Source organism: Pteropus alecto, unplaced genomic scaffold (genome assembly GCF_000325575.1).
Source record: "Pteropus alecto unplaced genomic scaffold, ASM32557v1 scaffold155, whole genome shotgun sequence".
In the NCBI taxonomy this organism is placed as follows: domain Eukaryota; kingdom Metazoa; phylum Chordata; class Mammalia; order Chiroptera; family Pteropodidae; genus Pteropus; species Pteropus alecto.
The window spans coordinates 536222-553792 of NW_006438113.1; the positions used below are offsets into that span (position 1 = coordinate 536222).

At 36.2% G+C, this 17571-nt stretch overlaps 1 protein-coding gene and 1 pseudogene across 1 annotated transcript in view; one reads left to right on the forward strand and one right to left on the reverse strand.

Moving 5' to 3' along the window:
* Positions 1–17571, reverse strand: part of BMPR1A (bone morphogenetic protein receptor type 1A) — a 142176-nt gene that overhangs the window by 57717 nt on the left and 66888 nt on the right. Inside the window, exon 2 of the mRNA XM_006915442.2 lies at positions 15179–15293. The gene's annotated coding sequence lies outside the window, so the exon portion shown is untranslated. The remainder of the gene's footprint in view (positions 1–15178; positions 15294–17571) is intronic.
* On the forward strand, positions 7356–8116 carry LOC102891064 (annotated as a pseudogene).

Sequence of the window (17571 nt, forward strand, 5' to 3'; positions counted from 1 at the left end):
AAATGTTTTGTGTTCTTGGATTGTAAGAATCAACATAGTTAAAATGACCATATTACCTAAAGCATTATATAGATTTAATGCAATCCCCATCAAAATCTCATTGGCATTTTTTAAAGAAATAGAACAAAAAAATCATCAGATTTGTATGGAAGCACAAAAGACCCTGAATTGCCAATGCCATCCTGAGAAAAAAGAATAAAGCTGGAGGCATCACTCCGCTCGACTTCAAATTATACTACAAAGCAACAGTAATCAAAACAGCATGGTATTGGCAGCAAAACAGACACATGGACCAGTGGAACAGAATCGAGAGTCCAGAAGTAAACCCATATTTATATAGGCAAGTAATTTTCGACAAAAGAGCCAAAAACATATAGCAGAGAAAGGAAAGCCTCTTCGATAAATGGTGCTGGGAAAACTGGAAAGCTACCTGCAGAAGATTGAAACTAGACTGTTGTCTATCACCAACACCAAAATTAACTCAAAATGGATTAGGGACCTAAATATAAGACCTGAAACAATAAAATGCGTAGAAGAAAACATAGGAATGAAACTCATGGACCTTGGACTTAAAGAGGATTTTATGAATTTGACCTCAAAGACAAGGGAAGAGTGAGCAAAAATAAATGTATGGGACTACATCAAACTAAAAAGCTTCTGCCCAGCAAAAGAAACAGTCAACAAGGTAAAGAGACAACCATCGAATGCGAAAATATATTTGCAAGCAACACCTCCGATAAGGGCCTAATATCCAAAATATACAAAGAAGTCATACGACTCAACAACAACAAATAAACAAGTGATCCAATCAAATAATGGGCAGAGGACCTGAACAGACACTTCTCCCTAGAGGACATACAAATGACCAACAAATATATGAAAAGATGCTCAACATCACTAGCTTTTAGGGAAATGCAAATCAAAACCACAATGAGATACCATCTTACACCTGTTAGAAAAGCTATCATCAACAGGACAAGTAATAAAAAATGTTGGGGAGGATGTGGAGAAATAGGAGCCCTCATACACTGCTGGTAGGACTGCAAACTGGTACAGCCACTATGGAAAGTGGTATGAAGGTTCCTCAAAAAACTAAGAATTGATCTACCATATGATCCAGCAATCACTCTACTGGGTATTTACCCCAAAGACTTGCGAACCCATATCCGAAAAGATATTTGCACACCGATGTTTATAGCAGCACTATTCAGAGGCCAGAACATGGAAGCAACCAGTATCCTACGACAGATGATTGGCTAAAGAAGCTGTGAAACATATAGACAATGGAATATTACTCAGCCTTAAGAAGAGATAAAATACTACCATTTGCAACAACATGGATGGAGCTTGAAATAATCATGCTAAGCGAAATAAGCCAGACAGAAAACGCTGAAAATCATGTGATATGACTTATATGTGGGATATAAATCTAAAAGCAACAAAGGAACAGGACAAATAAAGAGACTCATGGACATGGACAATGGACTAGTGGTTATCAGAAGAAAGCGCAGAGCAGGGAAGGGGAAAATAAAAAATAAAATGTTAAAAAAATTATGTATATGTAGTATGAAAAAAATAAACTGGCATTTAAAAAAATAAAATGAAATAAAATAAAATCATATGGGCCAAGGGCTTACCTGTGAGTATGTGGGAGGGGGCAGATCTTACACTACAAATTCAATTTCTTTAATAGTTTATTTATTCAAAGGTAATATTAGGTTGCTTTCTTTAGAAAATGATCATTTTATTTGAGTTGTAAAATTTATTGGCATAAAGTTATTCAAATATTCTTATTCAAAAATATCTCTTCTGTATCTGAGATTATATCCTCCTTTACATTTCCAACACTATTTGTGCTTTCTGGGTTTTTCTTGATCAATCATTCAAATGGTTTGTTTATCAGCCTTTTCAAGAGACCGACTTTTGGCTTTGTTAATGCTTTCCATTGAATCTTTGAAAAATATCTGTTTGAATTAATTTCAAACCTCAATTTTATCACTTATTAGCTAGAAGATGGGAAAAATTTATCTCTGTGCTTTAGTTTTCTCATGTGTAAAGTGGGAACAGCGATGGCATCTACCTTTCAGGATTGGTGTAAAGGTTAAATGAGGAAAACCTTATAAAGTACATGGAAAAGTGCTTGGTAGATTGCAAGTTCTCTACAGGTGTTAGCTTTATCTTTATATCTATTTCACTTCACTTTAATTTGTTTTGTTCTTTTCCTAATCTAAATTAGATGCTTAGTTTATTGATATTTAATTTTTATTTTTAAATATGAGTACATAAGACTTCACTGTGTCACACAAGTTTTAATACGTCCTAATTTTCTTTATTATTTAATCCTAGGTGTTTTCTGATTTGCATTATCATTTTATTTTTGACCAGTGGGGTTTATATGTTACGCTTTTAAACTTCCAAATGTGGGTTTATATATACAGTTTGTTATTCATTTTAAATTTAGGTGCAGAAAATATGGTTCATATAATTATCTGAATGTATTAGAACTTGCTGTACAGACTAGTAAATGGTTACTGTTAATTAAATGCTAACTTCTAAAGTCAAACCTAACTTCTAAAACCAAATGACCTTGTCATGTTCTCTGCTTAAAAATCTATAAATATTCCCAGTTCACAGAACAGAATTACCAAGACATAAGAAGAGCTATTATGATCTAGCCTTTGCTGGGCTAATACCATCCTCCCACTCCTCCATACTCTTACAATGATCCAACTATGCTGAAATCACTGTAGCCTATCTTTATAGGCAGTCCCATTTAGACTTCCATTCCTTTGCACAGCCTTCGTGCTCTTCCCTTTGTTTTTCACCAGGTTAACTATAATTCACTCTTCAAGACCTGATCTATGAGTAATAATCTTTGTAAGCAATCCCTGATCCCTACTCATCAGGTTGAAGAAGTGTCCCATCCCTGTACTTCTAGTGTACTTAGAATATGTACCATAGCTACTTCACAGTTCTTGACTAACATCATTCAAAAACTATTTATTAACTACTTGGAATGTGTCACACTCTAATAACAGTACGTAAGACAGATGTGATTTCTCTGCTTATAAGGCTTATTTAGCCATGTGATTTTTTTGTACTTATCTTGCAGCACTATAATATCCATTTTCTAGCACACTACTACTAAGTAAAGTAATAACCGTTTAATAAATCAATGAAATGAATAAAAAATAATAACCTTGTTAAGAAAAACATAATTGGGGAGTTAAAGCAACTATAAAATCACATAATATACTCTTAGTAGTTCTTTATAAGTACATTGAAACCTAAAAAGTCATCTCCCAAACATTATGGTTATAGCCAGTTACTAATAACCCAACAATCTCTAAGTATTAGCTCAAGAATTTTGCTCCCATAACACATTTTCTAGTGAATTCTGGAAGCCAAGGAAATTCAGATCCAAATCATAAAATGGGAACCTTAGTATATTTAAAAACTCTCTTCCCAAAACACATCTGATTTATTTCATATTTTGAATTACCTGAGCTCTAAGTTTATTAGCTTTTTCTTCAAATATTTTTTATACCATGAAACAAGAATGCTAATATGTTCTACATATTTTACATATATTAAATCATTTCATCCTCACACTAACTTTGAGGCAAGTATTCTCATTATGCATAATTTTACAGAATAAATCAGAGGAGAAGAAAAAATGGGGTAGATGATAGAGGCTTTGTTCATCCTTCTTATGACCAAATCAAAATTGTGACTTTGGGAAGACAAAGTCATGACTTGGGGAAAACAAAGGGAAGAGCACCTAGGCTGTGCAAAGGAATGGAAGTCTAAAAGGGACTGCCTATAAAGATAGGCTACAGTGATTTCAGTATAGTTGGATCAATGTAAGGGTATGGAGGAGTGGAAGGATCAAAAGACACTTGGAGCAAACAGCAAGGAAAGTCGCCTGGGATCTAGATGAACAGAAGCACTACAACTAGGGAGAGAAATAATTAATCAACCTGCAAAAGAAGAAAGGTAGGAGCGGGTGAAGACACGAGGCTGCCTGGTCCCCAGCAGCTGAGTGGGTCAGAGGCTATGGCAGCGACAGCCAGCAGCTCCAGATGCTTCTTAAAGGGGCCATGTCCACAAGGAGACTTTCACAATGACGATCCTGCTCACTCTGAGCACCAGTGCTGGATTGGCTGCTCAGGGGGCACCAGGGACTTACAGGAGACACTGAGTTGTCAGAATGAGGGCTAGAGGCGAGGCTCTCTCCCAGACAGAAGTGCCAGCGGTATCCATTGTTCCTCTGTTGAGTCCTCCCCTCCCAGTATACAGACCCACAGCTGCCATAGCTGAGACTAGATAACAGAGGTTGCTCTACCCAGAGGATTCTCTGAAACTTCACCTCCCCCAACTCACAGCCCCACCCAAGCCACATCCAGGTATGTCCTTGGTGAGTCCTGTAACTTGCTGAGCAGTGCCAAGAGACACACTGGTGGCAGCTGGCCTCAATTTCTGGCATAGTTTCTTGAGGCTGCTATAAGCACAGCATCTGTGGATTGCTTGCTGAATCTTAACAGGTGGCTCTGGAGGGGCACAGGCTGGGGCTAAACTTGGTCTGCAGCTGAACCCCTCTTAGGACTGTGCCACTGGACGCCTACCACACAAATCCACACTAATAAGACTGAGAAACTTAAGAGTTTTGCTTAGTACATAGAAACAGACACAGAAAGGCAGCCAAAATGAGAAGACAAAGCAGCAGAAACCATATGAGAGAACAGAACAGAGATCCAGGAATAACGGAGTCAAGCAAACAGATGCAGAGTTCAAAACACTGGTTATAAAGATGCTCAATGAACTTAGGGGAAGTGTAGATGAATTCAGTGAGAACTTTAACAAAGATATAAAAAAAAAAATGGAAATGAAAATTATAAAAGGGAACCAATTAGAAATGAAGAACACATTATCTGAGATAAACAGTATATTAGAGGGAATAAACAGAGTGGATAAAGAAGAGGCTCAAACCAATACCAAGGATGGGGAAGCCAAGGACATTCAATCAGAACAGCAAGAAAAAAGAAGCCAAGACTATAATAATTTAAGGAGGCTATGGGACACTATTAAATGTAAAAACATCCATGTCGTGAGGGTTCCTGAAAGAAAACAAGACACCGAAGAAATAATGTTGGAAAACTTCCCTCACCTGGTGAAGGAAATAGACATACAATCCCAGGAAGACCAGACAGTCCCAAGAAAGAGGAACCCAAAGAGGCCCAGACCAAAACACATCATAATTAAAATGCCAAAGGTTAAATGTAAAGGGAGAATCTTAAAAGCAGCAAGAGAAAAGCAGTTAGTTATCTACAAGGGAGCACCCATAAGACTGGCAGCTGATTTCTCAAAAGAAACGATGCAGGACAGAAGGGCTTGGCACAAAATATTCGACGTGATGAAAACCCAGGATCTACAACAAAGAATATTTTGTCCAGTAGAGCTATCATTTGGAGTTGAAGGATAGAGCTTCTCAGACAAAAATAAGCTAAAGAATTTATCAACACCAGTCAGTATTACAGTAAATGTTGGGGGGACTTCTTTAAGAAGAAAGAACATGTATCAAAAACAGGACTAAAGAATGATAACTACTTTCCTATCAACAAATACCTCAACGGGAAGAGATAATTAAGTGCTCCAACCAAAAGATAGAGTGGCTGAATGGATAAGAAAACAAGACCCCTACATATGCTGCCTACAAGAGTCTCACTTCGGATTAAAAGACACACACAGACTAAAAAGGAAGGAAATGGAAAAAGATATTGCTTTGATGGACCTAAAAGGTATTACTCTGAATGAAATGAGTCAGATAGAGAAAGACAAATATCACATGATTTCATATACATGTGGAATCTAAAGAACAGAATAAACGACAACAACAAAAGTGGAAATAATCTCATAGACACAGAGAATATTTTGAGGGCTACTAGATGGGAGAGGTGTTGGAGAGACAGCAAAAAAAAAGCAAAGGGATTAAGAGGTACAAATGGATAGTTGCAGAACAGACATGGAGATACAGAGGGTAGCATGGGGAAGATGGTTAATAATGTTGTAATAGATATGTAAGGGTGAAGAGGGGTACTAGATTTAGTGCGGTGATTGCTTTGCAAGTTATGTGGATCTCTGATCACTATGCTGTACAACTGAAACTGGTATATTATTGTATGCCAACTATAATTGAAAAAAATTCCTTGACTTGTAAATGTAAATATGAGCAACTAATTGTCTATGTTTCAATAAAGCTGGAAAAAATAAATCTGTAAATCAAGAAGTATTACATGATTTTTAAGAATGATATTAAAAACCAAAATTCACTCAAGAGAGTAGAATACATAAATTAACCAATAACCTGACTATAAAGTGGAAGTCAATGACATGGAAATGAAATGAAGGGGAAGGTGATGAGGAGGGCAATGGAGTGGAGAGTAGTGAAGGAGGACTTAGGCTTTGGTGTACACTGTTCAAAATTTTATTTAAGAACTTAGTCATATCTTGCTTATGTAATCTTTAAAAAATTAAAAAGCTGTTCTATAAAGAGACAATCAGACCTCCACTAACCCCAACCCACAAAGGATGGATGAAGGGTGAGAAGGAGGAAAGGAATAAAAGAAGAAAAGGTAAGAAGTAGATGGAGCTCAGAGAAATGGAAATTTCTATCTCAGAGACCTAGATTGGAAAGTATCTTATAATTGGAAATTATAAGATAGTAGAGCAGGAGAAAAGTATTAGGGTGGAAGATAAAGATATGAATTGAAATGTCACTATCTAAGATGTAAAGATGCTACCATAAATCTTGTGACATGCTCTCCCCACGGTATCATATACACTTGTTAATTATACAAAAAAACTACCTGAATCTAAAAGCAGTCAAACTGGAGAATGAGCAAATAAATAAACCAGGAACATATCCACCAAACTTAAATTAAGAAAAGAGTCATGGTTTCTTGGTTATGAAGAGGCAGTCTGAATTGAAGAGAACAAGAATAAACGTTCTCTGTTTCCCTTTCTGGAGGAGCATAATAACCAAACAGTGGAGGGCAAGGCAGGTAGGATGTTTCTAAGACCATGAGTTCCAGGTTTCTGTACAGAATAGAGAAGTATGAGACTAAATTTTCAATGGGGTCCAAGGAGACACCAATAGTAAAGATACAGCTAAGCTTTTCCTCAAGCCTGGAGCTATAATTGCTTTACTGCAATGCAGTCTCAAGAGGCTGCTAGATCTAACAGATTTCAGCAGACTTAGAGGCAACCCTCCTCTGTTACAGTGCTAAAGGATCTTGCAGTTGGGAGTGCCTGGAAGCACTGACTCCTCTCACAGGCTTCAAGACAGAGGTAACAATCTCTTGGTTCCTTTGTTATCAGTCCACAGGACAGAAAAAATCCTGCCTTCTATGCCCATTCATGGCCAATGAACAACAGATGCCTACAATCCGAACTAAATGAGTGCTTAGGGAACCCAAAACCCCTGGGTGTGGGTGTGAAAATATACGACTCATTTAAAGGGAACTCAGCAACTGGAGTGACGACTAAGGTTAAAATAAGAATAGGTGGCTCCTATTTAAGCAGAACTAACAGACAAGATTGGGTGACAATGGACACCCAGGACACCTAGATGATGTCAGCTGTACCAGTGAAAGAGAAGAAACTCAGAGATATCAAAATTAAGGAGCTGCCCAACTGGATACCAATGTGAAATATCGCCCCCAAAGGCACTGTCGGATCATTTCAAAGAGGTTACTACCAGTATGACAACAAGTATGTCAGTGTGAAGAATGGAAGCATTCCTGGGTTTCTATGGTGCTGGCACTGACATGCTTTTCAACTACCACTTTTCTTACAAAGAACTCAAACATGAATGGCTACACAGGAACCACCAAAGAGGGCCCAGCATGAAAGGTGTACTCTGCATTCCTCACTATGACCTTCTTTGCCCTGCACCTTTCCTTGAAGAATTCAATCTTTGCTGAATCATTTTATATACTAATTGAAAGATGACTAGTACATTTAAAAAATTGAAAAATTTTTAAAAGATGAGACTGGGTGATTCAGAAGGCTGCCAGTTTGGGATTAGGACCTATAGGAGAAGAGGTTCTCAGCAGATCAAGCTCCAGTGCAAGCTGCCCTGGTGCTCAGACTCAACAGACTCAAAGGTACTATAGATATCTGTGGAAGACAGGGATGCTGTGTATATTCTCTGACAGGTACTCATAGGTGAGTTGCAGCACAGACCTCTAGGTTTTCTGAAGCAAGAACATGCCTTCTATAACACTGTATAAAAAATGTACCTTCTGGCCTGATATTAGACCTAGTACAGAATTTGACCATGGAACATCAAAGGTTTTGTGACCAGCACTACCCATCATGATCTATCAAGTCACAAGGTCACATGGAGAAGCAATCTATTGTATGATGGAAATGGTAATATTTATAATAAGGTCTAGGCAGGTCCAGAGGGCTCTAGTAAACTACAAGAGGTGGCCCAGAACCTCATGTCACCTACCCTTATCACACTGGCTTTACTTCTGCTCACACCGATGACTTAATGGTAGGTTCCTGGTGACTGATGATAAAAAAGAAAAACCTGGGGCCTGGTTAACATATACGAGTCAAAAATAAACTGCTATTGCTCTACAGTCCTACACAGATGGCTCTGAAAGACAATGATGATGTACAAATTCTCTCAGTGGGTATGATGAGGAGAGAAGTGACAAGAGAAAAAAAAAAACATGAACTCCTTGGGAGTGGTGAATGGTCTGGCTGATTGGTTAGCGGGTAGAAGAAGCAAAACTAGAAAATAAGAGATAAGGAATCTGGAGAACAGTCATATTAATGGCACAAAGTGCCAATCTTTATGTGTTTTGTTAATGCCCACTACAAACCACCAACAACAGAGACATTTAACTACATCCCAACTACAGTTGGAATGACTTATCAGTGGATGTCAGCCAGCTTCTGCACTCTGCCACTTTGACTGCTTGACCAACAGGGCCATGAATGGAGAAACCACAGTGACAGAGGGGAAGCCTTTACACAGGCCAACGGCATGGGCTTCTTATAAAGGTGACCTAATTACTGCTACTGTAGAATGCCCACTGAACATGTAGGTGCAGAACTGACACTTACTCTAAATATGGGTTTGCCTTCTCTGCCACAGTATATCCCATTGCTAGCACCACTATCCCAAGGTTTATAGAATATCTCCTGGGGAACATCAGGATTAGCTGCAACAGTGGGGACTACAGCTATCCCACTAATCCTCCTGTTTTAGAGATTTATTTTAGCAATTATAACTAGCCACCACTCTGAATGGTAAGTGACAGAATAGATTTAAGGGAACATGAGGTAATCTAAGTAATAAAAGGTGTGATACACTTGTGGTACTCTGCAACATATCCTCTCATTATAGCTACCTTTTCTCATTACAGCCAAGGCAGACAGTTCTATGCACTGTCCAACAGCATCTGACAACCACTATGAACCAAAGCTGCTCTGTACTACTCCTCAGGGTTTTCTCTAAACCTAAAGAAAACTGCTCAGCATGAGGACAACCACAAAAATGTGAGAGTTAAAAGCTCTGGGAGCAACCTTCAATTAACGAAAGGAAAATGTCCCAAGCTCCCTGTCCTTTGGTGGGACAATAGTGAGGTGCATTCAGAGGGCCCCAGGGTAATTGAACCCCAGTTCCCCATAGTAATAACTAGCTCATTAACACCATATGTAAATTTACTCTCCTCTGTCAACTGTCTCATTTTTGCTTCTTTGGATCACCTTCCAAATGAACTACGCAGTCATAAGTCCTTTTCTCAGGCTCCACTTTCAAAGGAACTCAAACTCAGAAGTGGAGCAGACAAGACTCAAAATGAAGTAACTTGGCTCCACTGTCCATGCATTTAACAAGAGTATGTTGCCTCTTTAAAGTAGTAGAATGTGGTGCTGTATATCAGAGGCCGCTGACTCCTAGGCCACACAGCAAGAGGTAAAAAGCAGGCAAGCAAGTGAAACATCATCTGTATTTGCAGCCGATCCCAGCACTAACATCGCAGTCTCAGCTTCACTTCAGGTCCTCAGGCGTGAACTGCAAAGATGAAGGATCTAGGTTGCATGCTCCTTATTAGACTCTAACGCCTGAGGATCTGATGTGGAGCCAAGGCAGTGATGCTAGTGCACTGGGGAGCGGCTGCAAATACAGATTAACATTAGCAGAGGTCTGACTAAACAAAGACCATAATAAATCAACTGCTAGCAGACTCATATCAAAACTCTATGAGTGAGAGGCAAAAGACAATTAAGCTGCATCTGGTGGCAGGCTTTAGCAGCAACTGAGTTCATGTACTTCAATTGTACAGCTGCATTTGGTGGCATCTGATTCTGCATTATGGTGAGCTGTACAATTATTTCATTATATATTACAATGTAATGATAACAGAAATAAAATGCACAATAAATGTAATGCGTTTAAATCATCCCAACTCCATCCCTCAACACACACACATACACCGTCCATGGAAAAATTGTCTTCAACAAAACCAATCCCTGGTGCCAAAAAGGATGGGGACTGCTGCTGTATACTATGGGATACTAAATGTAAGTAAGAAGCAATGAACAAGTGTACACACAGCAACATGGAGAGATTTTTAACTTTGCAGTATTAAAGAAAACAGTGAAAAAAAGGGCAGATTATTTGTAGCGAAAACCTAATTAAATCAATCACATGCACACACGCACGCACACACGCACGCACGCACGCACACACACTATGTTCTATAAGGATACATTCATTCAAAGACATATAGCAAACAAATTAGATTGGTTTCCTATGGCAGGAAGAGATGAAAATGGGAGCTGATATCAAGAATAAAGGAGATAAATCAATGAGGGGCCTTATAATGAACGAAGATAGTAATTTTACTGCTATGAACTCTAAAAGCCTGATTAACTCAAGTTTCTGAACCACAGTTCAAAACAGAGAGAGAAAACAAAGGGAGCATACTGCTACTACCTTAAATGGAAAAGTCAGTATTACTTGTCATAAATAGGTTATAAAAATAAATATATAACTATAAAAAAAAAATTAAATTTGTCAGTATACTACCTTTTTCTGAATACCCCAGTAGTACACTCTCCATACTTTAGGAAACATTGTTGTGACTATTCTGAGATAAGAATGATACAGGGGATCTTTACATACACACACACACACACACACAAAAATATAAATATTAATTTATATTAATTTGAGAGCTTAACTGGATTTATGTTAGAGATGAAATAACTTGATAAAAGCCTTTTTCTTAACATGAAAGCTTTCCTTCCTCAATAATGTAATGTTTTCCAGTTTTACATAATGTATAATTAGGACACAGTTACTACTTTATTTTCAATATACAGTGGTGGACTGTTTCTACTATTTCTAAATATTGCACAGCCCTAAATTAGTCATGAATTAAGAGTTGAAAAGAACTTTAATAAAAGTATCAAAACTAGCTAGTTTTATATAATGAGGTAACTTATTATAACCTCACTATAAGGTATTTCTCCAAGGACATTACTATATTAACGTTTATTTGTTAATGTGGAACGATCAAATTCTGCTTAATGGATTTCTTCGCAGGTCCCTATTCATTCAGTCATAATTCTATTAAAATAAGATACCAATCTTCATTAAGAGGTTGAAAAAGTATTTCTACAACTTTACCTGTAGAAATACTTTTAAACGTTCTTAAATTTTACTAAGTCTTACACGGCATTTAAAACTATAGCAAAAGAGCTAAATATGAACAGAAGAGTATTTACTTCTTTAAAAAGTACTCTTCTAAAAGAGGCAATACTTTGATTTTTTCATAGTATCTCCATTTCAATATGCTAAGGCTTGAAAAATAATGTACAAAACTATTTGTTGTATATAAACTAATGAAGAGACAACAACACAGTATAACAACAATTTTAATATTTCTTTAAATTTAGAAAACTCAGATCCAACTGGATTTGAAGAATTATTTGTTTGCTATTAATGATGTCAACATTATCCCTACTATTCAGATTAAAAATGTAGATATATTCATCTCTATCCAAATTCTAGTCATAAATTCTATTCAGATTAAAAATGTAGATATAATCATCTCTATCCAAATTCTAGTCATAAATTCCTTCTATCCAAATTCTATTGAGATTAAAAATGTAGATAGAATCATCTCTATCCAAATTCTAGTCATAAATTCCTTCTTCCTTCATAATACCTATTCCATTTAGTCTTTCTTTTCTATTTCCACTATTACCACTCTGATTAAATTCTGATTACCTCATGCCTAACTAATGTTATGATTTTCTAAGCTTCCTGATTCCTCACTCCATTTCTCTAATGATATATTTTTATACATGGCTACTAGTGTAACTTCCCTAAAATATAATTTTCTTTTTGCCACACATCCTACCCTCACCAAGACCTCTACAATACTCCTATGGAAATACACATTTTCTATTAATCAGCTTTTCTAGAACTATTTTTTAATTCTTTTTACCTATCCAAATTCTACTTACTTTTCAAGACCAGCTCAAATAACCCCTTTATTTGTACTTATCAGAGGTAACCCTGACTAGAAGTAATAATTTACTTCTTTGGCATTCATCACTTTCACCTAGCAATGGTTGGCTATCATTACTCATATTACATATATACCTTACCGATGAGACTATAAACAGAGCATTCTTCCTTTGTGACTTGCTGTTACATAGTTTAACAGAGACTAATAAAAGTAATATCCTGTAGAACAAAAAAATAAGTGCTCTGCGACCTTCAACTAGGATAGAACTCTTAAGAGTCAAAGAAACAGAGATCAGAAAGGACCTTAGGGATTAACTGGCCCTGGATAGATTTTTAAAAATTGACAGGCCTTCCACAAAAGAGAAAAAGAGAAAAAAGCATGCCAGGAGGAAAGAATAACATGAATAGAGAGGAGAGAAAATATAGGGTAATTTCAAGTCTTTAAATAACCAATGCTTAAAGGTTTTCATAGGTATGTTGATCCCTATCTTAATCAAGAGCCTCGTTATTTTTTGCTTGAAACAATTAAGAATATCCTAATTGTCTCTCTGCTGCTGGTGTCTCCTCTTTTCCAAACTATCATTCATATCACCACTAGATTAATTTTAACAAAATACAATTATGATAAAAAAATGCCTGTTAAAATTTTTCAAAGATGGCCAATTACTCAAAAAAAAAAAAAAAAAAATCTGAACTTCTAACCAGGACATTCAAAGTTCTTCATATCAAGATCTCTTTCAGCTTTGTCCCTCGATCCCTCTCCTACATAATGAATTCAACCCATACAAAATGATTTCTTCTGTCTTTTGTACATTCTACAACATTTCGAGCTTCCTCTACTTATGCCGGGCTCTGTGCATGAAATTCTCTTGCCTCCCAAATTCCACTCAGCAATCTTCTACTCATCTTCTAAGACTACTCAAATGTCATTTTCTATAAGAAGCCTCTCTGATAATTCTCTCCTCTAACAATGTTGGTGGAGCCTTTCTAGGTGATGCCGATACATTTTTTTCAATTTTATATAGCATTTTCCAGATTGCACTTGAATTAACTGTTTGCATACTCATCTCTACATAGTCTTTGGGACCAAAGCAAGAAATGTTTTGTGTTCTCAGTGCCTAACACAGTGCCTGGGATATAGCAAGTATGTTTAGTAAGTGATTAAAGGGAGGAAGAAATGGATGGATGCAGGCAAAGGTGTCACTCAGTGTTACCCCATTGATAGGCTTTACTAGAGGAGTTTGTCCTTACTCTGGCAGGCTAACAAAGAGTCACTGACAGTACATGCAGAGGGAAACAGAGTGAGGAGAGGGACAAAGTTAGGAGAGTCCTGAAACATTTCAGGTGAAATGTAATATAAGGACCTGAACGTGGATGGCAATGGGGGGATTAGAAAAGAGATGATAAAAACATTCATGATACATTATAGAGGTAAAATAGATAGGACTTGATCTCTTAACTAAGAAAGAGTAGGAAGGAAAAGATTCTACACTGAGACATTGAGTGCTGTTAACAAAGAGGTCCAGTAACAAAAGTAGGAACACTGGATATGAACCAAGCAGTTGAAAATATGGGTCTGAAGCTCAGAGAAAGTGTCACAAATGAGATATAAAATTGAAAAAATCATTTTAGAGGTAACTGTTGAAATTATGAAATTAGGAAAGCCAAAGGAAAAAAGCAGAAGAATTTCAAAGATAAAACCTTGGGGAACGTCATTATTTAAGAGTAGGAAGAGAAAGAAAAGAAATTATGAATGAATAATTAAAGAAGTAGAATTAGGAGAGCACAGGGTCACAGACACTAAAAGAATTTCAAGAAAAGAAAAATGGCAACTACTACAGTGATCAAAGAGTATGAAACCTAATAAAGACAATTAGAAAGTCATGAGTATTTTTCAAAAGAGCAAATACAGCAGTTTGGCAGGGGAAGAAAAAAGATGCTATAAGGAAGTAGAAACAGTGAGCAAAGGCTACTATTTCATGAGGAAAAAGTATAAACTACTTCATAAAACGGTATGTCCTATTTTTTAAAAATATAGATCCCTCAAGAATTCAAACCTTTTACCTGTAATTTGAGTCTCTAAATGGACCCGAAAATAATAAAAGTGATTTCTCTGTACATATTGTTTTAAAATGGCTTTTTCTCTCCTATCCCAAGTCTTATTGCTTTATTTAAAGAAGTGCCTACTTCTTTAAATAAATTCTTTCTCCAAAGATCTGTTACCAAATAAGGTAACAGTTTTATTCTAAATTCTAAAATGCGAGAATGGTTCAAAATAATGTAAACATTCAGTTTAATATAATCTTAAATTCTAAACTCTGCTTAGTCATCTTTAGAGGGAAGAAATAAATATATACATTATTTAATGCTCATTTTCTACAATTAGAGTATAGAAAGTGTTATTAGTAATAAATGAATACTTTTTACCCCTGAAGAGATTCGACATTATTAGGAGAGAAGAATATATTAGAACTACCTAAGATTCATAAGGAAAGTGATTAAAGAAACTAAAACTAAAGTTGTAACCATGATTTAGAAGAATTATTTTCAGTTGTTAAGAAGTGAAAATTTTCATATTATTCTAATTATGATTCTAATTATTTTCTTAGGTCTTTTCCTTACCTCAGAGATGTGGCTAGATAAAACTGGACTTCCAATTTTCTCCAAACAGCTTTGACCTATGCTTCCATCTCATGAATTCCAAGACAGTATTAAACTGATGCATATTTTCATAAATCTGTTAAGAAAAAAAAAATATTTCAGAATGAAAGAACACTTATTTGTCAGAATAATGCATGTAGAAGTAATACGAAAAATTTATCATGTGTAAAACTATACATTTTCAATGTAAAGTCAGTGAAAAGTTCTACAATATTTTAGAAACCTATCAGTTTACCATTTTCCCAACCTCTGCCCAAAGAAGTTCCCCACTTTGAGTATTTTCAACTTTACAAAGGTAATACTTGTGTGGAAAAAATTACTAACATGTAAAATTTCTGCATTAGCTCAGGCTATTGAAAAAGAATCACATCTCAAATTGAAAAGAACAGGAACAACTAGAAGCAGCACTAAAATCTACAATTCTACTACATTCAGATTCCTACTTAGGCAAAAATGTATTTGAACACCAAGCTAGTATCCCTATTTTCACTTTTTATCACAAAGTCTCAATAAGCAGTTTTAATTTCAGCAAACTTCTACCTCGAATATTAGAATTGTGAAGGTCAAGAATTGCACTGCTTGGTTTAAGTTCATGGTATAGGTTTCAACTATGGCACTAATGCCATTAGTACCCAACTATACTAAGAGATACTGTTCCTAAATCTAAAAGCTGGAAACCATTACAATTTTTAATTTAGTTAAAGACAGGTTTGCTGTTTACTTAGATATCTTAAAAATAATTTCTTCATCTGTGTCTTTTAACTAAAACTTCAAATAGCAATGTATTCTCTTATTTAAAAAGGAAAAAGTTTAAGCTGTATGAACATTACCTATGTCCCATTGGAAGGTCAAAGTGCCTTTGTCTTTAAGTCCATTTATGAAGTATCATGTGTGTTACACTAAGGTTTAATAGTCTTGGCAATAATGACTAAACTGGGGCAACCTGAAAGGGTCTAACATATCAGATAGCAGCCTTTCTTAAAGTCAAGAATCCCCACTCAGCAGACAGGCTGCCATCAGACCATGCTAAATCTCTCATGGTCCAACTAAAGACAGGCTGATCTCGAAAGCAATTAGTAACACTCTGTCTGCATTTAGGAGCCTTTAACAGTCTTCTCAATGTACTAGTTACCTACAACTTAACCTAATCCTTAACATTTTTCAGGATACTCATATGACTATAAAACTCAGACCATCATTCAGAAAAAATGAGAGAGATCAGGGATGGAGACTTGGTGTTTAGCTCCCCCCCCCCCCACCTGAGAAGTACACAGTCTTAAAAGGTTTGCTTATAGTAGTCAAAAAATAAATACATTGTTTCCATTTGAGAAATGACATACAGATTTTCTTCTAAAGCCATTCTTTGCCAACAATTCTATTCTTCCCTAAGGGTATGTGTGGAAGAAGGGTAGGGAAACAATCTGATTAACGTCTCCTTATTAAGGTTAAAATAGTCCATCAAAGTGACTATGTTTAAAAACATATGGCCTGAAAAGTATCTTAACATAATAAAGGCCATCTATGACAAACCCTTAGCCAACATTAGACTTAATGGTGAAAAACGAAAAAATTTTCAAGATCAAGAACAAGACGAGGCTGTCCACTATTGCCACTCTTATTCAAAATAACATTGGAGGTCCTAGCAAGGGCAACCAGACAACAGAAAGATAAAAAAGGCAACCAAAAAGGAAACGAATAAGTCAAACTGTCAGTATTTGCAGATGACATAATTCTCTATATAGAAAGCCCTAAAGACTCCACAAGAACACTACTAGAAACAATAAGCAAATACAGTAAAGTCTCTGGATACAAAATCAATGTTCAAAAATCCATAGCATTCCTATACTCTAACAATGAAGTGTCAGAAAAAATGGAAAAAATAATTCCTTTTGCAATTGCAACAAAAAAAAATAAAATACCTAGGAATAACTCTAATGAAACATGTTTTGAAAGACCCATATGATGAAAACTACAAGACCCTATTAAAAGAAATCGAAGAAAATACAAAGAAATGGAAAGATATTCCGTGTTCCTCGACTGGAAGAATCAACATAGTTAAGATGACCATATTACCTAAAACATTATACAGATTTAATGCAACCTCCATCAAAATCCAATCGGCATTTTTTAAAGAAATAGAACAAAAAATCATCAGATTTGTATGGAAGCACAAAAGACCCCGAATTGCAAAAGCCATCCTGAGAAAAAAGAATGAGGCTGGAGGCATCACTCTACCCGACTTCAAATTAGACTACAAAGCAACAGTAATCAAAACAGCATGGTATTGGCAGCAAAACAGACACATGGACCAGTGGAACAGAATCGAGAGTCCAGAAGTAAACCCATATTTATAT